Genomic DNA, 9,434 nt, shown 5'->3' with positions numbered 1-9,434 from the left:
CAATCACACAAAAAACATGTTGCTGTGACTGTGAGCATTATTCAATTAACATTAAACTAAACAAACACAACAGTACGTTATTGTCGTTATAAAATAAAAACATACATTTTGTCCACCGAGATAATTCAGGCACCTTACCCTCAGGAGATCCTCACGTGCTATGAGAATCTCCCACAATCCATTGCCGTAACAAAGCTAATGCAGGCACACGTTTGTGACACCAGATGGCGCAATTGTGTATGTGCGTGTGGGGAGTCTTGCAGTAGAAAATTCGACTGTAGCGCCGCCACTGTTGGCTAAGCCCCGAATGTTTCCAGGTCCAGGCGACGCCCCTGTCTGTAAATCATAACACATGTTGCATTGGTTACCACATTCATCATTTACTGTGTTCAAGAAATAAAGTCTGTTCAATTCATAAATGGGAAAATGTGTACCGTCTTTGTGTTGCAGGACGTCTTTGCCCTGCTTGAAGCTTACCATTGCTCCATTGGTAGTCAATCAATCAATCAATGTTTATTTATATAGCCCAATATCACAAATGTTACATTTATCTCAGTGGACTTCACAGTTTGTACAGAATATCAGTATGATAATACGACACCCTCTGTCCTTAGACCCTCACATCATACAAGGAAAAACCTCCGGAGAAAACCCACAATTTAAAGGGGAAAATGAGAGAAACCTCAGGGAGAGCAACAGAGGAGGGACCCCTCTCCCAGGACGGACAGACGTGCAATAGATGCCGTGTGTAAATTGAAAAGATAATACATTTGTAACATAGGTAGACCAAATGTTTGGAAATGCATGTGACTATAATAAGAAGATGAATCCACAAGGATATCCATCCAGGACCACAGGCACAGCCACGACTGAAGATCCAGGGCTTGCGATCCAGGACCACAGCTACAGGATCAGCCACGACTCAGGATCCCGCCGTAGATAGACACCAAAAAGACATTTGGGGAAGCTGGGTTATTCGGAACATGAGAGTACACATGTACAGACAGAGAGAAGGAAGAAGTAAGGTGTCCCCTGACAAACTAAGCCTAAAGCAGCAAAACTAGGGGTTGAATCTAATCAGCCCTAAATATAAGAATGTAGAATGGCTGCGTTTTAGGCAGCTAAGGAATAGCTTCACTTCAAATGTCAAAAGTGCAAAGTCAAAGTACTATTTGTCAGTTACCACAGAAAACCTAAATAATCCTAGGACATTTTGGAAAGCCATAAAATCGATATCAACCGGTGAGATCCGTAATGAGCTACCTCCTTGCCTTACCACAGCATCTGGCACTATATCGGACAGGGCCACTATGCTAAATTGCTTTAATGAGCATTTTGTGTCCTGCGGTTCTATGTTTGATTCTGTGACTAACTCTGCTGCTGTGAACACCCCAATCCGTGACTCTGAACAATGTGATCTGGAAAAACCTTTCAGTTGTACTCCTTTTACTGTCAATGTTGTTCATGAAGCCTTAACCAAGTTAGATCCAAAGAAACCGGCTGGCCCAGACAACGTAGAACCTTTCTTTTTAAAGATAGCTGCAGATTGTATTGCTCTTCCTCTCACTACTCTTTTTAACCTCTCCCTCAGCACAAATGCAATTCCAAAAGTATGGAAGTCAGCTTATGTCCTGCCTTTACTAAAAGGAGGGGAGGCAACTATTTTAAATAACTATAGGCCAATCTCAAAATTGTCAGTTCTGGCGAAGAATCACTGCCACAATGAAAAGTGGTGAATGACATTACGAGTATTTTAGATAATAAGCAGAGTTGTGTAGCTCTATTTATTGACCTTTCCAAAGCGTTTGACACCGTTGATCATCGCATTTTGAAGCAGAGGCTACTCAGTATTGGCATATCCAGCCATGCAGTGGGGTGGTTTGTGAACTACCTCTCTGAAAGGTCCCAATGTGTTCACTTTGATGGGCTGTCTTCTGAGTGGTTAAACATTGCTAATGGTGTTCCTCAAGGTTCTGTTTTAGGTCCACTTTTATTCTCTATATATATCAACAGTTTAGGTGAATATGTGGATGAAGCTACTTTACATTTTTATGCGGATGATACCGTGATGTACTGTGCAGGTCCCTCCATTCAGGAGGCTGTTGTTGAATTACAGGCTGTTTTTAACATTATTCAGACTCAGCTCTCTGAGCTTAAGCTTATTTTTAAATGTTGATAAAACCAAGGTAATGCTCTTTTATAAAGCTAAAAGGACTACAGACACTGCTTTGGATATTGTTACTATGCAAGGACAAGTACTCAAAGTGGTTACCTGTTATAAATACCTAGGTATCTGGCTTGATGATTGTCTTACTTTTAAACTTCAGGTCATTAATCTGCTTAAAAAGCTGAGGGTTAGACTAGGTTTCTTTTTCAGAAACAAGTCCTGTTTCTCATTTGAAGCCAGGAAAAGGCTAGTCACTGTAACCTTTTTACCTGTGCTGGACTATGGTGATTTGATCTATATGAATGCACCTGCCCATTGCCTGGAAAAGTGAGATGCCGCCTATCACAGTACTCTGAGATTTGTTACTAACTGTAAAGCACTTACTCATCACTGAACCCTGTATGCCAAGGCAGGTCTGCCTTCACTAACTGTATGGAGGCTCATTCATAGGTACATGTTCATTTACAAAGCCATGTTGGGTAAACTACCTTTTTATATCTGCTCTCTGATCTCTCGACGAATTGAAAGTACTTATTGCCTGAGATCTCATGATGTTGTTTTATTAAATGTGCCAAGTGCTAGGACTGTCTTAGGGAAGAAAGCTTTTAGTTGTGCAGCTCCACTAACTTGGAACAGTCTGCAAACATGTTTAAAACTGAGCACTTTAGTTCCCCTTCATCATTTTAAAACTCGGCTGGGTGACATGCTGTTTGATACCCATGGTACCTGTCACTGTAAATAGAGTTTGTAAACTGTACCCTGTACATTATGTTGTATGTCATCCTTATTGTTGTTCTGTTGTTTTTATGTTACATGTGTAACTAATGTCCTGCAGGTCACCCTTGAAAAATAGATCTTTTGATCTCAAGGGGCTTTCACCTGGTTAAATAAAGGCTACAAACAAACAATAAACTTTCTCAAAAAGGAAGGCCTTAAGCACACTCTTAAAAACGGATAGGGTGTCTGCCGCCCGAACACAAACTGGAAGCTGATTTCACAAATGTGGAGCTTGATAGGAAAAGGCTCTGGCTCCCATTGTACTTTCAGAGACTCTTGGAACAACCAACAACCCTGCATTTCTTGACAGTAGGGTATAATGAGTTATTTAAGGTAAGATGGCACCTGCCCATTAAGGGCTTTGTAGGCGAGAAGAATAATTTTAAATTCTATCCTGTGTTCTATAGGGAGCCAGTGTAAGGCAGCCAGAACAGGAGTAATGTGGTCCCTTTTCCTAACTCTGGTTAGTACACGAGCTGCAGCATTTTGAATCAGCTGAAGCGACTTAACTGACTTCTTGGTACACCCTGATAATAAAGAGTTACAATAATCCAGCCTAGAAGTAACAAATGCATGGACTAGTTTCTCTGCATCGTTCTGGGGCAAGATAGGCCTGATTTTTGCTATGTTACGTAGATGGAAGTAGGCGGTCCTTGAAATTGATTTTAAGTGGCCGTTAAAGGATAAATCCTGATCAAATATAACACAGAGGTTCCTTACAGTCTCACTGGAGGCCAAATTAATGCCACCCATAGTTAATATATCTTTAGATAGTTTCTTTCCTAGATTCTTTGGGCCGAGTACAACCACTTCAGTTTTGGCCGTGTTTAACATCAAAAAGTTTAAAGTCATCCATGTTTTTAAGTCCTTGAGGCAGTCTTGAATTTTATTTAGATGATTAATATCATCAGGCTTGATTGATAAATATAGTTGAGTATCATCCGCATAACAATGAAAATGTACAGAATGATTCCTTATAATATTGCCCAAGGAAAGAATATATAATGTGAACAAAATAGGTCCAAGCACTGAGCCCTGTGGCACCCCATGACTAACTTTGGTTTGCATGGAAGATTCATTGTTGACACACACAAACTGAGAGCGTTCAGATAGATAGGACCTAAACCAGCCTAAAGCAGTTCCCTTTATGCCAACTAAGTGCTCTATTATATGGTGAATGGTTTAAATCAGGGGTTTTCAAAGTGTGGGAAGGTGAGCCTCCCCTCAGAGAACATAAGAACAGCCGTGCCCCCCCCCTCCCAATTATTTAGTGGGAATGCTGTTAACAGCATTCCAACTAACTGTTATTCTACGCACGAAAAGTTTATTATTATTCCTCCGACTTATTTTGCCGCGCTTCTCCTCCCGCATTGAACATCGCAGAAACTCTGTTAAAACGAAACATAGATCTACCTCAGCACCAAATCCCCCACAACCCCCCTCTCACACACATCGAATCCTGTCTGACTGCAATAAAATCCTGGATGCAACACAACTTCCTCAAACTCAACAGCAATAAAACTGAACTCCTCCTCATAGGCTCCAAATCCACCCTCAGCAAAACCCCCAACCTGACACTCACCATCGATGGCACCCCTGTTTCCCCCTCCACCCAGGCATGCAACCTTAGCGTGATATTCGACCCCACCCTCTCCCTCGACCCCCACATCCGCCAAGTTGTAAAAACCTCATTTTTTCACCTCCGCAATATCGCCAAACTCCGTCCCTATTTAGGGGCAATGGATGTCCACTCGCGGGAGACGACAGACAGTGGTGCGGTTAGCCAAAGTGACAGACCTAATGTTAGACCTATTTACAGGCAATGGACGTCCACTCTCGGGAGAGAGACCTCCAGCATGTGTCCCTGAAATGGAGACTCTGTTTATTTCACTCATCCAGGACAGAGACCGGGGAAATCTCCTCTCTGTGGCCCCTCCAAGACCCCCAAAGGACGGACCACAGACCTCCAGCATGTGTCCCTGACATGGGCACCTCCATAACCTTGCACACCGTGAGTCCCCGGACTCCCGGACTTAAGCACTCCCCCACGGACTAAACCCAGATGTTCACACCCTACAGAACTTCATGCCCCTGGTTACCCTAAAGGGGGTGGATTTTGCGGTGCTTTACCGTCCGCACATCGGTATCCATATTCGGCCTTATTCACGGCACCACCACCCCTTCTGTGGAGGATATTCTCATGCTCCTGGTAACCCTTTAAATAGTCTGATACTGTCAGGGCTCATCACTGCACTTTACAAGCCAGAAATAATGTTTAAATGGTCGGGAAAAGTGTTTTTAAACGTCTGGAAGAGAGTTGTAGCCTGTCATTTTGCAGGATATAATTTAACATGTAACCTCTCCTGGAAATGCACAGAATATGTCCATTTCCAGGAGAGATTCCATGTTAAATGATATCCTGCAAAATGACAGGCTATAACCCAGGAACAAGTGTTTGAAAGGCGGGGAAAAGTTGTTTAAAATAGTCGGAAAAGTGTTTTTAAACGTATGGAAGAGAGTTGTAGCCTGTCATTTTGCAGGATATAATTTAACATGTAACCTCTCCTGGAAATGCACAGAATATGTCCTTTTCCAGGAGAGATTCCATTTTAAATTATATCCTGCAAAATGACAGGCTATAACCCAGGAACAAGTGTTTGAAAGGCGGGGAAAAGTTGTTTAAAATAGTCGGAAAAGTGTTTTTAAACGTATGGAAGAGAGTTGTAGCCTGTCATTTTGCAGGATATAATTTAACATGGAATCTCTCCTGGAAATGGACATATTCTGCGCATTTCCAGGAGAGATTCCATGTTAAATTATATCCTGCAAAATGACAGGCTATAACCCAGGAACAAGTGTTTGAAAGGCGGGGAAAAGTTGTTTAAAATAGTCTGATACCTCCAGGGCGCATCACCGCATTTTACAAGCCAGGGAAGGTGTCTGAATCCTGGGTAAACATTGTTTAAATAGTCTGACACCTGGCACTGTATTTGCCCCTGGGAACCTTCAAGGTTATATTCATGTTTTACTATTTATTTAATAATCACATGATTTTTACAAAAACAGTATACACAGTATACATATATACAATAATAATAATATAACAATATACATAATAAAAACATGAAAAGTGGTGAAAATGAGAAAATGTATCCGAAAATAGTGCCTCATAATGCGGGCATGTGGACAGTAGCCAGAGACTCACAGGCACACACACATGCAGAGATCCAGGGGGCGGAGCACATGGCTTTTTTTACCCAGAAATAAGTCTCTGAAAGGCGGGGAGACTCAGAGGACAGGCTGCGTCACCTCACTTTGTAACCCAGGAAAAGAGCAGGAATTCTGGCTGCGTGAGTGTTAAAAGTGCATTCATCTGTGTTAATCCGACAGCCGCAGAGGTACTGACGGAAAGCAGGCGGAACAAATTGATTATTTTAACCAGGAATAAATGTTTGCAAGGCGGGGAAAGTGTTCCTGCAGCCCCTCCATAACGGTAATAATGATTAGAAATGATTTCCAGGGCAGAAAGCGGTTTTTAAATGTGGAAAAAAATATGTTAAACTGTTTAAAAAGCACAAAGTGATTTGAGTGCAGTTCTCATGTGTCCCCACAGGAGGGCGCGTCGTCCCAGGGAGCACAGTGCATTAATAGTAAAAAATACAACAAAAACAGGGCAAATCAATGGATTTAAAGTGCAGGGAAGCTCCGCACCACACACAGGTACATTCCTAAATCCCCACCATGGTGACCACGGTGATTTAAACTAGTTTCTGCGGGGGAAAGAGTGCTGAAAATCGGATTAAACCCTGCTCACAGTGTGGTAAAAGTCAGATTGTTTCAGAGACCCATAGTAATGCAGGGTCGGGCCGTGTCAGTGCTTGGATGAGAGACCGCATGGGAATACCCGGTGCTGTAAGCTTTTTTTAAATGCAGCTACATGCATGGTGACAAGGTACGATTTATACCCTAAAATAGCATACTAAGCGTGGGTGGATTAGTTTCAAAGCATGCACACTCTGCTCATGTCAGTCTTCCATTAAAATAGACCGGGAAAAACACCTCTTTTTAGCCCCTCACAGAGCCCCAAAGGACGGACTAAGCAGCTCCAGCACGGCTCCCTCACATGCACACTCTGCTCATGTCAGACTTCCATTAAAATAGACCGGGAAAAACACCTCTTTTTAGCCCCTCACAGAGCCCCAAAGGACGGACTAAGCAGCTCCAGCACGGCTCCCTCACATGCACACTCTGCTCATGTCAGACTTACATTAAAATAGACCGGGAAAAACACCTCTTTTTAGCCCCTCACAGAGCCCCAAAGGACGGACTAAGCAACTCCAGCACGGCTCCCTCACATGCACACTCTGCTCATGTCAGACTTCCATTAAAATAGACCGGGAAAAACACCTCTTTTTAGACCCTCACAGAGCCCCAAAGGACGGACTAAGCAGCTCCAGCACGGCTCCCTCACATGCACACTCTGCTCATGTCAGACTTCCATTAAAATAGACCGGGAAAAACACCTCTTTTTAGCCCCTCACAGAGCCCCAAAGGACGGACTAAGCAGCTCCAGCACGGCTCCCTCACATGGAGCTCAGGTTATTTCATACCTCCAGGAGAGGGACCGGGAAAACCACCTCTCTGTAGCCCCTGACAGAGCCCCAAAGGACGGACTGAGGACCTCCGGCAACAATGGTACTTCCATAACCTCGTGCACCGTGAGACCCCGGGCCCCCGGACTTAAGCACTCCCCCACGGACTAAACCCAGATGTTCACACCCTACAGAACTTCATGCCCCTGGTTACCCTAAAGGGGGTGGATTTTGCGGTGCTTTACCGTCCGCACATCGGCATACATATTCGGCCTTATTCATGACACTACCACCCCTTCTTTGGAGGATATTCTCATGCTCCTGGTAACCCTTTAAATAGTCTGATACTGTCAGGGCTCATCACCACACTTTACAAGCCAGAAATAATGTTTAAATGGTTGGGAAAAGTGTTTTTAAACACATGGAAGAGAGTTGTAGCGTGTCATTTTGCAGGATATCATTTAACATTGAACATCTCCTGGAAATGCACAGAATATGTCCATTTCCAGGAGAGATTCCATGTTAAATGATATCCTGCAAAATGACAGGCTATAACCCAGGAACAAGTGTTTGAAAGGCGGGGAAAAGTTGTTTAAAATAGTCGGAAAAGTGTTTTTAAACGTATGGAAGAGAGTTGTAGCCTGTCATTTTGCAGGATATAATTTAACATGGAACCTCTCCTGGAAATGCACAGAATATGTCCATTTCCAGGAGAGATTCCATGTTAAATTATATCCTGCAAAATGACAGGCTAAAACACCCAGGGATACGTGTTTGAAAGGCAGGGAAAAGTTGTTTAAAATAGTCTGATACGTCCAGGGCGCATCACCACATTTTACAAGCCAGGGAAGGTGTCTTAATTATTGGTACACATTGTTTAAATAGTCTGATACCTGGCACTGTATTTGCCCCTGGGAACCTTCAAGGTTATACTAATGTTTTTTTATTTATTTAATTATCACACCATTTTTAAAAAAACCGTATACAAAATAAACATAATAACAACATGATTACAACATGATTAACAGGGGCCTGGGGGCCATATTAGCCGTCTAACTTGTACAGTGCACCGGGGAAAAAAGGTTGAGTCCACGGCCCCTTTCCCCTCATCAGGAGTATCAATCGGTCCTGAAGAAGAGGTATCGCTGCTCTCCGCCCCTGAGTCCTCTTCGGAGGTAGCTGACGGTGGTAGACCTCCTTCTGATGATGATGATGATGCTGCTGCAGCTGCTGCCCCCGCCCTGAACATGGAGCGGATCTTCAATGCCTCCTTTATTCCAGGCGTATTCGCGTAGAACCGGTCTGCAGTGCTTACGTCGTGGCACATAAACCTAGCCAGAATCGACCTGCTTTCTGGATCTTGGTGATGCTTGATATTGTCAGCCAGGGAAGTGCACAAGATGGCGAAGGTGACGGCTGTTTCTAGCCCAGCATCAGCCCAAGCCCTCTTCAAGTGAGCGTTCAGGTTCTTGGAAGCCTGCTTCCCCGATGTGAAAAGGAAGAATTCACTCTGAGGACCCGACAAGCCCTCTTTTATCCCCATCCACCGCATGACCCAGCTAAACTCCTTTATTGTAAGCACCAGCTGTGCTTCACCAAATGTCTTGGCAGTCTTGTGATCCTGCACGTGGATGATGTAGCCCTCAGCAGTGCCCCTTCTGTCCGCCTCAAAGACCTCCGTGTTGGTCATGTTTGCGTACACACCCGGACGGTGGCCATACAGGAGGCTCCAATGGAGGGTTAGATAGCCATATAGCAGGTACTGGGTGATTGAGGTCGGATTGCTAGCCATCAGGTCAAGGAGATCAGGGATGCGCTTCTCAGCGGCCGCCATGGCGGCGAGAAGCTCCGCCTGGCTCGGCAGACGATCCAGCTTGTCCCTCTTCACCTTAAACTGG

This window comes from Notothenia rossii (assembly GCF_949606895.1).
Source record: "Notothenia rossii genome assembly, chromosome: 4".
NCBI lineage: Eukaryota > Metazoa > Chordata > Actinopteri > Perciformes > Nototheniidae > Notothenia > Notothenia rossii.
Note: the sequence above shows the minus strand (reverse complement) of the source record.